Source organism: Peromyscus californicus, unplaced genomic scaffold (genome assembly GCF_007827085.1).
Source record: "Peromyscus californicus insignis strain IS unplaced genomic scaffold, ASM782708v3 Scaffold_22__1_contigs__length_63687245, whole genome shotgun sequence".
Taxonomy (NCBI): Eukaryota; Metazoa; Chordata; class Mammalia; order Rodentia; family Cricetidae; genus Peromyscus; species Peromyscus californicus.
The window spans coordinates 19,029,155-19,042,515 of record NW_026294525.1 but is presented as its reverse complement, the minus strand read 5'-3'; the positions used below and the strand labels follow the sequence as shown (position 1 = coordinate 19,042,515).

General features: G+C 36.4%; 1 long non-coding RNA gene across 7 annotated transcripts in view; it reads right to left on the bottom strand.

Moving 5' to 3' along the window:
- Window positions 1-11,906, bottom strand: part of LOC128118415 (uncharacterized) — a 262,810-nt gene extending 250,904 nt beyond the window's left edge. For 4 of the 7 annotated variants that reach the window (XR_008221194.1, XR_008221199.1, XR_008221202.1 and 1 more), the window contains exon 1: window positions 11,801-11,906. This is a non-coding gene — a long non-coding RNA (uncharacterized LOC128118415). The remainder of the gene's footprint in view (window positions 1-11,800) is intronic. The other 3 variants (XR_008221195.1, XR_008221196.1, XR_008221204.1) reach the window with 2 other exon arrangements.
- Between the last annotated feature and the right edge of the window lie 1,455 nt (window positions 11,907-13,361).

Here is a 13,361-nt window from a genome sequence, read left to right as displayed (position 1 = left end):
ATAAAATTTTCTTTGCTACAGTAAGCAATCTTTGACATCATAGGAAACAACATCTCTTCCTTTCCTGCATCCCATATAGAACATTGTGCATCACCAGGAATGTGCTGATTTTTGTATTCCTGCACAAAGATGAACCCATTGACTCATAATCCGTGGTTGTTTTTCCAACACCAAATATAAATCAGTATTGATTCCTTCATATTCCTGAAAAGGGCCACTTGAGCCAAAGACATCCATTCACAGAGAACCGGCAAAGTATTGTCTTGGAAAGAATATAATTCACGTTGCTATGATCCAATGCAAGGGGAATCAAAAGATGCCTTAGGTCTTTCTAATCAACCTGAAGAACTAGCCACAAAGTCCAAAAGCACATAACTGGGACAACGCCATGGAAAGAAGGCAGAGTGCATTAGGTGTCCAAACCTTCTTGCCTGTCACTGACACAAACTGAAATGCGACATAGAGGACACAAGAAACAAATCCTGGAAGAAGCTGGGGATCCCCTACCAAGTGTCAAGATAAACACATAAGGATGCTGTTGATTTTGAGTCTGGGGCATGAATTATAGGGGCTTCACTAATTCTCTCCATTTTTAATGAAACTATTTTAAAATAAGTCTCTACCCTGAAAATGCTATGATAAAATAGGAACATCCATGCTCAAATAGAACAAGTGATTTCTGAAATGTACAGCATTTTCATGAGCGTTGCCTAAGACGAATCTTTAAAACCTTGGATTATTGCTGACTTCTGAAATAGCCTTCTATCAAAGTGAGAACAAATTCTTTTAAGGATTATTTCTCCAGCAGTTTGAGTGACTCTTCTCCACAGATATCTTTTTCAGAACTCACACCCTACGGCCTCATAATTCCATTAAATCAATGCACAGCTGGGCAATTCTTTCTTCGCTCACATTATAGTGATCCCCAGGGAATTTATGTAAATCTATGGAAATTCATTTTAAAGGCAGTACTCAGAATGGATGCATCCTCATTAACTAAGCGATTATATCTACAAACAAGCTAAAAGCAACATGCTGGAGAGCTAAATTAAACTTTTCATCAGGAAAACTAAACCACTCGCTTGCTTATTGAAGCTTTATCTAAATGCCACCAAAACTGTAAGACAAAAAACTTTGAAGAAGGCCAAATGGTATCAGAGGGAAATGTAGCTTCTATCAGATTGCAGGTCTGCCCACCTGCCCCTCTTACGTTCCCATTGCCTTGACTCCACTGTGGCAATGTTAATAGAAAAGACAGTAGCCTTGTAATATGTGGACTTTCAGGAAAGACTTGGATATTTCATCTAATGGAATGACCTTTTTATGTCCTTCAACAGACACTCAAGTCAACCCCAAGAAACTTCAAAAAGACTGGAGTTAAGTGAAAACCCGGGCTATCACGTGCTGGAAGGAGGCTTCCTAGTTAATTTGCCTGCATCCAGCACAGTTTCTTTACTTACTAGCTGATGGGATCACCCCAACTTCAGGCCCTCTTTCCTTACATGTAACTGAGGGTAATAATAATTCTTGACAGTTTTATCAATTTCTCATGCGAAAAACTATACAAAGAACTTAGCCTAATACTTGGCACATAGTTGGCATGTAAATGCCTTCATGTTGGGGCAAAAGTGGAAGTGAGAGAGCAAAGCTGTAGAAATGAAGAGCTGTCTTAGGGTTTCTATTGCTGTGAAGAGACACCATGACCACAGCAACTCTTATAAAGGAAGATTATTTAATTGTGGTGGCTCACATACAGTTCAGAGGTTGAGTGTTATCATCATGGTGGGGAGCAAGGTGGCATGCAGGCAGACATGGTGCTAGAAAAGGAGCTGAGAGTTCTTACGTCTTGACTCACCGGCAACAGGAAGTGGTTTGAGACACTGGGTGGTATCTTGAGCATATATGAGACCTCAAAGCCTGCCTCCACAGTGACACACTTCCTCCAACAAAGCCACACCTACTCCAACAAAGCCACACCTCCTAATAGTGCCACTCGCCTTGGGGGTCATTTTCTTTCAAACTGCAAGAGCTAACTGGAAGACAAAATAAAGAATTCCCCCACTTAAATGTTTTGGAACCTCTACCATAGCAATTCTCAACCTTTGGCATTGAACGACCCTTTTACAGGGGTAACCTAAGAACATCAAAAGACACAGATAATTTACATATGATTCATAACAGTAGCAAAATAGCAGTTATGAAGTAGCAATGGAAATAATTTTAGGGTTGGCTGTCAGCATAACATGAGGAACTGTATTAAAGGATTGCAGCATTAGGAAGGTTGAGAACCACTGATCTAAGTGAAACCAACTGAGAATATGCTGAGGCCTTCTCAGCAACACCTGGTGAAGCTAGTCACAAGAAGAGGAAAGACCACACCATACTCACAAGGGCTGTCTGATGCAGAAGGCAATGCTGAGCACAGCCTCTTTAGGTTATGAAATTTAGCAATGCAAATATAGTATTGATAAGAAGATAATGTAACAAGAAATACTGCTACGTATTATAACATTAAGTCTACAGGGCTAGATCCTTGGAATCCCATTAGTAGTAATTACAACATCAGTGTTAATTTATTAACTGGCTAATTTATTAACTTACTCATACTTAAGTCTCTGGGGAAATAGGTTTCCAGATCCTATTCACTATCTTAATTCAGCCCTTTGCAAGAATATTTGGTTCATTAAAAACTGGGCTTCAAGCACTGGGGTATGGTTCAGTGGTCAAGTACTTGCCTTGATGTGTAAGACCCAGTGCTAGAAAAAGAAAAAAAAAAGAACTCAGCTGCTCTGCATGACTGGGTCATAGTTCACTGGAGCTCTTGTCTCCATGTGTTTTCACTGTATTTCTTCTTCACGAGAAAAGTGGTAACCTTTTGGAGTAAATGTAGCACTGTATTCCCAACTTGCCCAAATCAAAATAAGTTTATTTATTCACAAACCTGCATTTTCAGACCCTCTTTTCTCAAGTAAAATGTATAGCAATCCAATTTGATTCCCATTTGAATGCTATTTGATCTCACCAAAGAGAAACATTTAATCACAGAATATATTTTAACTCCATGTATTAGTCCCCTAGGCTATGAAGTCACCTTAAAAATTGATTAGGCACTGATGTCACGCCACCATGAATCTAAACCAACAGAAAAGCAAAAACAAGGTTAGAAACCTAATAGTTGTAAAATAAAAAAATTAACATATAAAATATAGATCAGATATCTAAAGAAATAATGAAGATTTGGAAGTGAGCAAAAAGATAGCTTTCCTAAATTATGAAGCAAATGTATTTTTTGTTATTGTTGTTTTTGTTTTTGTTTTATTTTCTGAGGTTTCTCTGTGTAACTTCGGCTGTCCTGGAACTTGCTCTGTAGACTAGGCTGGCCTCAAACTCAGAGTTTTATTAAAAAACATTTTAGAATAAAAGATATACTAATAAAAACAACCATAACAAACTTTTTTTTAGAAGGGTTAGCTTGCATGTTAGAGTCAGGTAGAGAATGAGGAGATGCAGAAGCCTCTATGGAAAGATTATCCAGTGAATCAGACAGAAAAAGGAATGTAGCATGGGAATGAGAGCAGAAGAGAGGAAAAGACAATGGCAAATAGTACTCCATGTAACTGATGAGGAGCAAATAGTACTCCACATAACTGATGAGGAGCAAATAGTACTCCACGTAACTGATGAGGAGCAAATAGTACTCCATGTAACTGATGAGGAGCAAATAGTACTCCACGTAACTGATGAGGAGCAAATAGTACTCCATGTAACTGATGAGGAGCAAATAGTACTCCACGTAACTGATGAGGAGCAAATAGTACTCCACGTAACTGATGAGGAGCAAATAGTACTCCGTGTAACTGATGAGGAGCAAATAGTACTCCGTGTAACTGATGAGGAGCAAATCATCAACACTGGTGAAAAATTTAAAGGCAATGAAAGCAATAATGTGACAAAAAATATTACACTTTGGTACTAGTACTGGGAGAAGAAATGGTCCAAGGCATGGTGGCATATGCCTGTTGTCCAAGCACAAGGCAGAAAGAGACTGGGGGATTGCGGAGATCAGGAGTTCAGGGCTGTCTTCAACTACACATTGATTTTAATGTCCGCCTGGGTAATGGAGACTCTGTTTCACAATTAAAAAGAAGAAAAAAAATTAAAAGGAGTAGTAGGAGGAAGGGAAGAGGAGAGGGCTGTGGGGGCGGGGGGGGGGGGGGGAGAATGATGAACATGGTTTAGACTTTCAGTTTAAGAAGCTGGGGTATGGGACCCAGCAATATAAACAGAGAAGCCAAAGTAGAAATAAAGAAGAGATTGCCAAAATGAAGAACTAAAACCTCCTATAGGATAAATTGGTGTGATCAGACGAAAATGGCTTTAGATCTTGGCGCCTCATCCCATGGAGAAGAGGGATCTATTGACCCCCTTGGAAATCTGCGGCTGCTTTCAGCAAGATTACAGCAGAAGTAAAGCTATCATAGATGTATGTCTAGGCTTTTAGAGGACTTATAGCTTCTATTTTCTGTCTTTTGGAACAGTCTCATAGCATTGGTTGTAACAAAAGAAGCATGACTACTACTCTTCAGAAGGGGACATGAGGAGCTCTGTGCTACATGCAATGAGGGAGCTAGGTTCAGCCCTCCACATGTCCTCACCAAAGCCCCAGGCACAGGAATGAAATTGTCCTAGACTCTTTGAACCTAATAGCACCGTCTGAATGTCACCAGATAGACATAATCAATGTCACATGGAGCAAAAGAATGATCTGGGCCTTTTACTTGAGTCTTTGACCTACAAAATCATGAGAGGTAATGAAACTGTGTTTATGGTAAGCCACTAATTTTTCCCGATAGTTTATTAGACAGCAAAAGACAAAAGGAGCAATAAACAAAACCAAAAGTTGATTTATTTACAACACTGATATCTGTATACCATCTCTAGTGACAAGGACTAGAGATACAGCCCAGTAGTATTCTTTGCCCAGTGTGTATCAGCCCTGCGTTTAGTCTACAGCACTGAAAAAAAAAAAAACTGAGAAAAATTAAAAAGACAAATGTAGATAGGCATTTAAAAGGTAAGCAAGTACTTAAAAAACAAATGGGTACGTTTCTAGAAAAGTACAATTTACCAAAGAAAACTAGTTAAGAAAGGAGAAAAACAGAAAACTTGAGTAAATCTATAAGCACTAAGGCTTCAAATAATTAATTTAAATAATCTTCTATTTCTCCTCAAAAAAGCAAGAACAACAGCTTCTATAGTATTAGAGGCAATCCTGCCATCATACATGATGGATTCCAAAACAAGGAATAACAAAAGCCCACACTGTTTTACAGGAAATTTGTCAGACATTGAGCCATAAACAACAGATAAAACGTATTTTTCTGGAGAAAAGAGAAGAGAAGACTTCAAACACATTTTTAAAAGAACATATGATTTTCATGTCAAACATTAAAGATCGGGGCGGGGGGAGGAAAATCTCTCTGGAAAAACAGCCAGAAAATTGTAAAAACAGTGTCATTAAGTTGAACCGGAAGTGTAGTGAGTGACACCGTCATGGCTGTGTTGAACCTATGCCAGTGTGAAAGCAGCTTGTCCTTGGAGTATCTATCACTTTGAATTTAGCCCATTAACTTTTAAGAGTTGAAAAAGAGTTGAAAAAAATAAAATTGCAACTATGAAAACCCACACAAGATGGACACTAAATTGGACCTGTCAATACCCTGCCCGGGACAGTTAATTGTTGATATGAGATGGGGACATGGGGAAGGAAAGAGGAGGAGAGAGAGTGGGGAAGGGGAGGGGAGGGGAGAGGGGAGGGGGAGATGGAGAGAAACATTTTATTCTGTGGTGTAATCACTTGTATGGAGTTCATTGTCTCACCTCTGTTCCTACAAATAGCCCCAATAAAACTCAATAGGCCACAATGAAGAAAAAAAAAAAAAAAAGACATGAAAGCAGAAAGAAGTTTAATTAAAAGAAGCCTCTCTTTACAGCAAATGGTGTTTCCTCTGAGATTGGAACACCCTAGGAAAGCTCATTAGGGCAGAAAGTAAACAGCTCAAAATAGAGCAGATTCACTAGGCGCCCCCCTCCCCAAGAGTAAATAGTCAAGACTGTTGAGAGTCACTTTCACAGAAGAGCAACCAGCCCAGCTTCCTCACAGAGGTTTAGACAAACCAAGTCACCTGTAAGGACACTATCCAACCTGTTGGGAAGCCTGTAGGCTGTTCAGTGTGCTCCAGGTTGCCTACCAGCTTTCAAGGGCTGTCACCCATGACGTGGTGGGCTTTGGTGATAAAAGTGTCCTTGTGTCATTTCTGATCCTATAACTTCTCATCCATACTCCTGAAACTTACTGGTTCACAAAGTTGGACTTTGGTGGTATCTGTACTTTGGTCTGTTGCAGGCTCTCTGTCTAGGGTGGATAAACATTATATGTATGTTGCATTTGCCCCAAGAAAAAAGTTGATCACACAATAAATGGATAGCATCACACACACATACACAAAAAAGTAGACATGATGCAGAGATTAATAGATCCTGGGGAACCTAGCCCCATAAGATATATCTACACTACAACTCCTGCATCTATGGTTCAGAAAACATCACTAGAGAGAGCAAGGAAAGTTTCTAAGAGCCAGAATACCAAGAAGTCTCTCCTAGAAATGGTAGCATAATCAAGACTGGAAGAATGGCAATATCAATAGACAAGCTAACATTAACACGGAAGGGTTCAACCCTTAGACAAAAACTAACTCTAGGCAACTAATGACTGCTGAGAGAGAGAGAGAGAGAGAGAGAGAGAGAGAGAGAGAGAGAGAGAGAGAGAGAGAGGAAACTAGCCTCAACCAAGGATGAACTCCCTTACTGGTTGTACGATGTAAAGTGGATTGACCCTGAAACTATATACACACAAACAAAAACAGACTAAGCAGGTTGTGTTGATAAATATTTGTGCAGGCACATATAGATATACATGTATGCAATAATAATAATCAAAGAAAAAGAGGCTATCAACTTGAGAGGAGGCATGGGAGTGGTTCCAGGGATAATAATTGGGAGAAGTTGAGAAAAAAGTGGGGGATGATTTAATTATTTCAATTAAAAACATTTAAGCCGGGCGGTGGTGGCGCACGCCTTTAATCCCAGTACTCGGGAGGCAGAGACAGGTGGATCTTTGTGAGTTCGAGGCCAGCCTGGGCTACCAAGTGAGTTCCAGGAAAGGCGCAAAGCTACACAGAGAAACCCTGTCTCGAAAAACCAAAAAAAAAAAAAAAAAAAAAAAAAAAAAAAAAAAAAAAAAAAAACCATTTAAAAGGTAAGTTTTAAAAAGAAGGAATATGAGGAATGGGGGTGAAATGACTGAAATACATTATGCACATGTAAGAAAATGTCATAACGTAATGTATTATTGTGTATAATAATATTCATAATATATGTCAATACATTTAAAAACAAAGTTAACTTGCTAGATATGTAAAAAACATTTGATAAAGTATTCTCTGAGAAAATAAAAATGACATTATATATTTGCTGGACAAATTGTTATATAGCATTTAGAATAAATTAATCTCATAAATTTAAAAATAAAAATAAATTTATCATCTCGAATAAAAACAGCAAGTCAAATAAAACAATAGGGCATGATATTTTCTTTATCTATACTCACTGAAAAACAGCACACATTTTCTAATTTATTTTATAAGGTTATTATAGAATGATATCAAAGGCTTTAAGTCATAATTGATAAGTAAAGCAGTATGATAACGACATTAGACCATGGAGCAGAATTGTAGAAACCACATACAGAGTTGATGTATTATTTCTTGATAAAAGGGAGAAGGCCAAGAAACAATGGAAATCAGGTTATGTAAAGAAAGGGATGAAAACCAACTGGACATTTTTCAAATGAAGTTCAACTCCATTTCACCATGTTACATCACTATATACTTCAAAAAAAAATAAATGAAAAGAAAATAAAAAAATAAAAATAAAAAACTTAAAAAAATTAAAAAAAAAGAAAACAGCAGGAGAAACAGACAACCACTTGTCTTACGTATGTTTACATGGTTGCGTGTGTGTGCTTATGTTAACGGGAGTGCATGTAAGTGTGTGGGCACATGCACATGAAACCCCAAGGTCAATGTTAGGTGTCTTGGTCAACCACTTTCCACCGTAATATTTTAGAAAGGGTCTCTGAATCAACCTGTAACTTAGCAAGTAAAGTAGGAATTCTTCTGCCTCCGTCTCCTCAGAGCGAGAATTAAAGGTGTGCGTGCACCAGCTTTTCCATTGGTGCCAGGGAGGGAGCTTAGGTCCCCGTGTTCGCATAGCAATCACTCTCCTGGCTGAGACAGCTCCCCGGCACCATGTGATCGTTGGATGGTATGAAACCCCAAACGGAAACCGTAAGAGGATTAACACATTCTAGACATACAAATATGAGGTAACAAAGAACGAAGGAGAACTATGATAAAAAAAAAACCAAAAAACAAATGACTAAATGGAACAGAAGTTAACATTGAACATGTCCGTCAATTGCTACCTTCGTATAAAACTTACCCTTGTAAACCCATAAGAAACAAATCAAAACCAAATTGTTAAATTTAAAGTTTCAATTTAAAAAATCAACTTAAGTTGAATTGACCTCACAAATGAAAAACTGTCCGATGCCGCAGGATCCCAAGTGAACAACACAAGTTTGTTTTGAACAGTATTTTTCTCTAGCGGTTTGTTATGGTTAAAAATTATGCTCATGCCTAGTAGTAGTTTAAAAAAAAAATGAGTCTCACTTTTATGATATTATCAATTCATGTATTTCTGGGAACCATTTAAAAACATGTATTAAAATTCTTGTAATTTAAAACCTTTTTTCTAGAAATTCCATATTCTAGAGTTTTACAGTCAAAATAATTCAGCATCTGTCAATTATACATCAAATAATTTAAATAAAACTCTCTCAACTAAAAAAGTCATGCAATAGTTTAAGACTGTATATATAAGAAAGTTAAAATCCCATGTGTAAATAGATTCCCCTATATAAATATTAATATATACATGGTGTCAACAATAAACTAAGAATTGATTATGTAACAATAGCAAAATGATTAACTAATTTAGATATATTAACACAATATAACTATTTTTGAATTTAGTTAAATAGCTATTAATATGAAGACATGATCACATAATATTGTTATATAAAAAGAGTTAAGTTATAAATCAATGCTCAGAGTATATTACCATTTCATAAAAAAGATGATGCTTGAATCTTACATTAAAACCTAATTTTTATGTGTATGCATATGTGTGTCTGTCAATATTCACATATGTGTGCAGGTATCCACAGAGGCCAGAAAAGGGTAGTGGATCCCTTGGAGATGGGGGTATAGGCAGTTGTGAGCTACAAGATGTAGGTGCTGGGAACTGAACTCAGATCCTCTGCAAGAGCAGTAAGTACTCTTAACTGTGGAGTTCAATCTCCAGCCCCCAAGCCTAAAATTTTGTGAGAAAGAATATGCATAATATAGTATAAACATTTGTTCAATCATGGTGTCACCTTTTATTTTCCTAGCCATTTTACATAATGCATTAACAATAAACACGAATGCTTTGTATGTTGAGAAAAGAGAATGCGAACAAGATGGTAAGGAAGAATGATAAAGAAGATGGAGGACACTAGCTTCAGTGTATCTGAGGAATGCTCTTTGTCTAAATGCATAGCAGCATTGCATCTGATTATCCCCTCTCTGGAATTCCATCAGGTCTTCTGTATACAGTTTTGACAGCATTATATCACATATTTGATTTTGTTTTCTGTTTTACTTTTCAAAGTAATGTCACTCAGCAAAGTTGTATAAATATTCTTATACTACCTTTGAACACCATGAATCTCTCCATACACAGACGTTTCAAAATGATAAGTGAATTTAACTGAATCACTATCAGAGCTAAATTTAATTTATAGTCACAAACTTTGCCAAAAGAACAGAACTTGAAAGATGGATAATGTAGAATCGCTAAAGTTTCACGGAGCTGTGATTCTCGATGGAAGTCACTGAGCTGGGTCAAGACAAGCACTTGGTGGAGGTTTAAATTCTTCTGTTGGTTAACTTAGGGAAAGTCACGTGAATGCATCAGATCATATGATATATGTATCTAAGACTGTTCTATCATCACAGTTCTTTGGTGCTATAATTTTACAGTGTTTGTTTAGTCTTTCTTTGCTCTTTCAAAGAACTATATTTAGAAAATTAGTGGAATTGGCACAAAACCAAGGAGAATTAAGAGAGTAGCCAGTATTGCTCTTCTGAGATTTTTAAAATAGTTTCATCTATCTGCTCTTTTACAAAATGTTAGTAAGTATGATTAAGACCTTCTCAGTTAAAAGTTGTTGTATTAAATTCACATAATTCCTTTTGTGTGTATAAAAGATAACATTTCCTAATTAGATAGGCATGATGCCTTCATTGAGAGAATTAATATGCATTTTACATATTCTATAAAATACTATTCTCTAAATTCTGTTTTTAAAATGGTTCTGCAAGATTTTAGAAATCAAGTTAACACTTCAGCTATCATCACATGCAACTCAGTTTATTCAGAAACACACCCCAATCCTGTAACACACTTTATATTTTTCAACATAAACTTAAAATTTCTCAAAACTTGAAAAACGATGTATTCATGGGGAATATTCAATACAGAACTGAAATAATAAAGTTGTATCCCATGATAAATTTCTTGCAGATGATTTGGAAGGATTAACTATTTCAAGTACTGGACTCTTTTCTCCCATGAGTCCTTTGTTTTCACTCACTTAGCATCCTCAACAAGAAAACCTTAATTCAATTCTGCAAACATCCCTGAAGTCAGTGCTGAGGCTACAACCTGTGGTCCACTAGGTATAAGATACACGCAACACAAAGTTTTCTATAAAAAGTTCATGTATGAAGTTGATAAAAAGAGGAGTATGAAGGGTCATAGCTCCCTTTATTAAGATGTTTAACATTAAACCATGTCATACTCCACCATAGTCTCTGAAGAGCAAGCTGATTGTTTCAATGCCTTTTCAAATATAATTATTCCTGTCTCAATTCCAAAATTTAGTGTATAATAAAAAGTACTAGATGAACGGAAACAAATAGGTTATAGAATCCAATGGAAAAGTTTACTCTTTCTTAAAAATGAGATAGAATTAGCTTTAAGATTTTTTAAATCTTAAATTAGCAGGCCCATTCCCTTGTTTTCTAATAAGGATTTACATTTACATGGTAAAAATGAGAAATATTTATTATAATGGATACCATATAACATGAGGAACATCACACAGATTAATAGACATATATTAACTTTTGATTTCACACTGAATACAACAGAAGACCTTTAAATGAACATAGCTACATTGAGTGACATATCTGTATGAGTTTTCTGCGTTTTTACTGAAATTGAGATTGAAGCATTAATCCTGTCTTTTTTACAATGCTGCTTCAAAAGATAAACAAAGAAAGCCTAGCTCGATAGCTCTTATTTCAGTATTTTCTTTATGAGCTAGCTAGTAACCTACAATAGAACATCAGTAATTCTTTTCCTTCTCAGATTTTAAGGATGCTTTAGCTTTACTTAGATTTCTAATCAATGCAAAACATTTGGTATGCTGAGTTTTTCTCTGCTCTATCCATCCCAGACAGGATATTCTTTTTGCCTCAAATCCCAGTGCACACATGTAAACACGATTACTCAAAACAAGGCAACAAGTGGGAGGCAAGGTTAAAATAAGGACTCAGACGATCTGACTCACAGTCCAGCCTTCAACCCTGACAGCCTGATGCTTCTCTTTGTCCTCTTTGCTGTGAATCAAGATACTTGTTCCTTAGCAGGGTGTTTCTGCTGCAAATCCACTTTCTACTGCATTATGCAATGAAGTCAGAAGCCTGAGCTTGTGACATCAATATAGGTTGCTATGGTTACTCTTTCCATAAGTATTACAGGTTCAGTGTAGGCTCTGAAAAGGGGGACTGACTTCAGTCGAGAAGCAAACTAACAAGCATTCTCAGCTTAAATTACAACAGTAACTGGTGGGAAAATCTTTTCCAAATAAGCCATAAATTTCAGATTGACATATTATCATTGAAATCATTTCTCTACTCTATTATTTTAAAAGAAACCTTCCACAACAGAAATAGCAATGCCACTGACCTTCCCAAATAACACATCCACATATGATCCATGCCCAAAATAAATCTCACTGCAACATAACAAATTATACCACACACTCTGTCCTTACAGAAGTCATGTGTGTGTGTGTGTGTGTGTGTGTGTGTGTGTGTGTGTGTGTGTGTGTATGTGTACATTACCTGTTCTGCATAAATTCATAATAACACAATGACAACCCAGTTTTCCTATCACCAGAATTATAAAAAGGCCTCAGAGTTACATATATGAGAGCATTTTTAGAACAGAAGTCTATTTTTAACAAAGTAGTTGTAAAGATCACCTTTTGATTGCACAAGTTCATTCTTATTTTCCTAAAATATTCTCCTAATGTCTCAATTTAAATATTTAAATGTATTTACTCGTGGAGGTTTTATTTAAAAAGATTCTTATGACTTCACATTTTTTTTTTTTTTTTTTGGTTTTTCGAGACAGGGTTTCTCTGTGTAGCTTTGCGCCTTTCCTGGATCTCACTCGACTTCACATTTTTTAAACCTGAATTTAAAGCACATGATGCAATAATTACAAACACTGGACTCTTTCCTTCCATGGATCCTTTGTTTTCACTCACTTATCATCCTCAACAAGAAAACCTTAATTCAATTCTGCAAACGTCCCTGAAGTCAGTGCTGGGGCTACAACCTGTGGCCCATTAGGTATAAGATACATGCAACATAAAGCTTCCTATAAAAAGCTCCATGTATGAAGTTGATAATTATAACAAAAATGCACTGCCATGTGCCAGGCAATATACTTAATTTTATATCCTTCTCACTTAATAACAATATCCACATAATGAAGGAGAGTGGTATTATCTGTACAAATAAAACTGAAGCTCAAAGAGGTAGAGTAACTTGCCCAAAATGGCATAGCTTCTTAGAAATATAGACAGCACCTGAATTCAGGGCTGAGTCCAAAATTTTACAATGTTTAAACAGAATTTAGTGACAATTTCTTATTACTATGATAAAATTTGAAAACTGTACCATGATAAAATTGAGCAAGGTATTCTTCAATGAAGAATTCATCAGCACAAAAAGCATTTTGTAATTTTGTATTTGGATTCCTGAATGCATGTGATGGCCTATTTTCCTGTTTCTAACCTTTGGCAGTATAATGCATGTTCTCTTAAGGATACTGTTTTATAC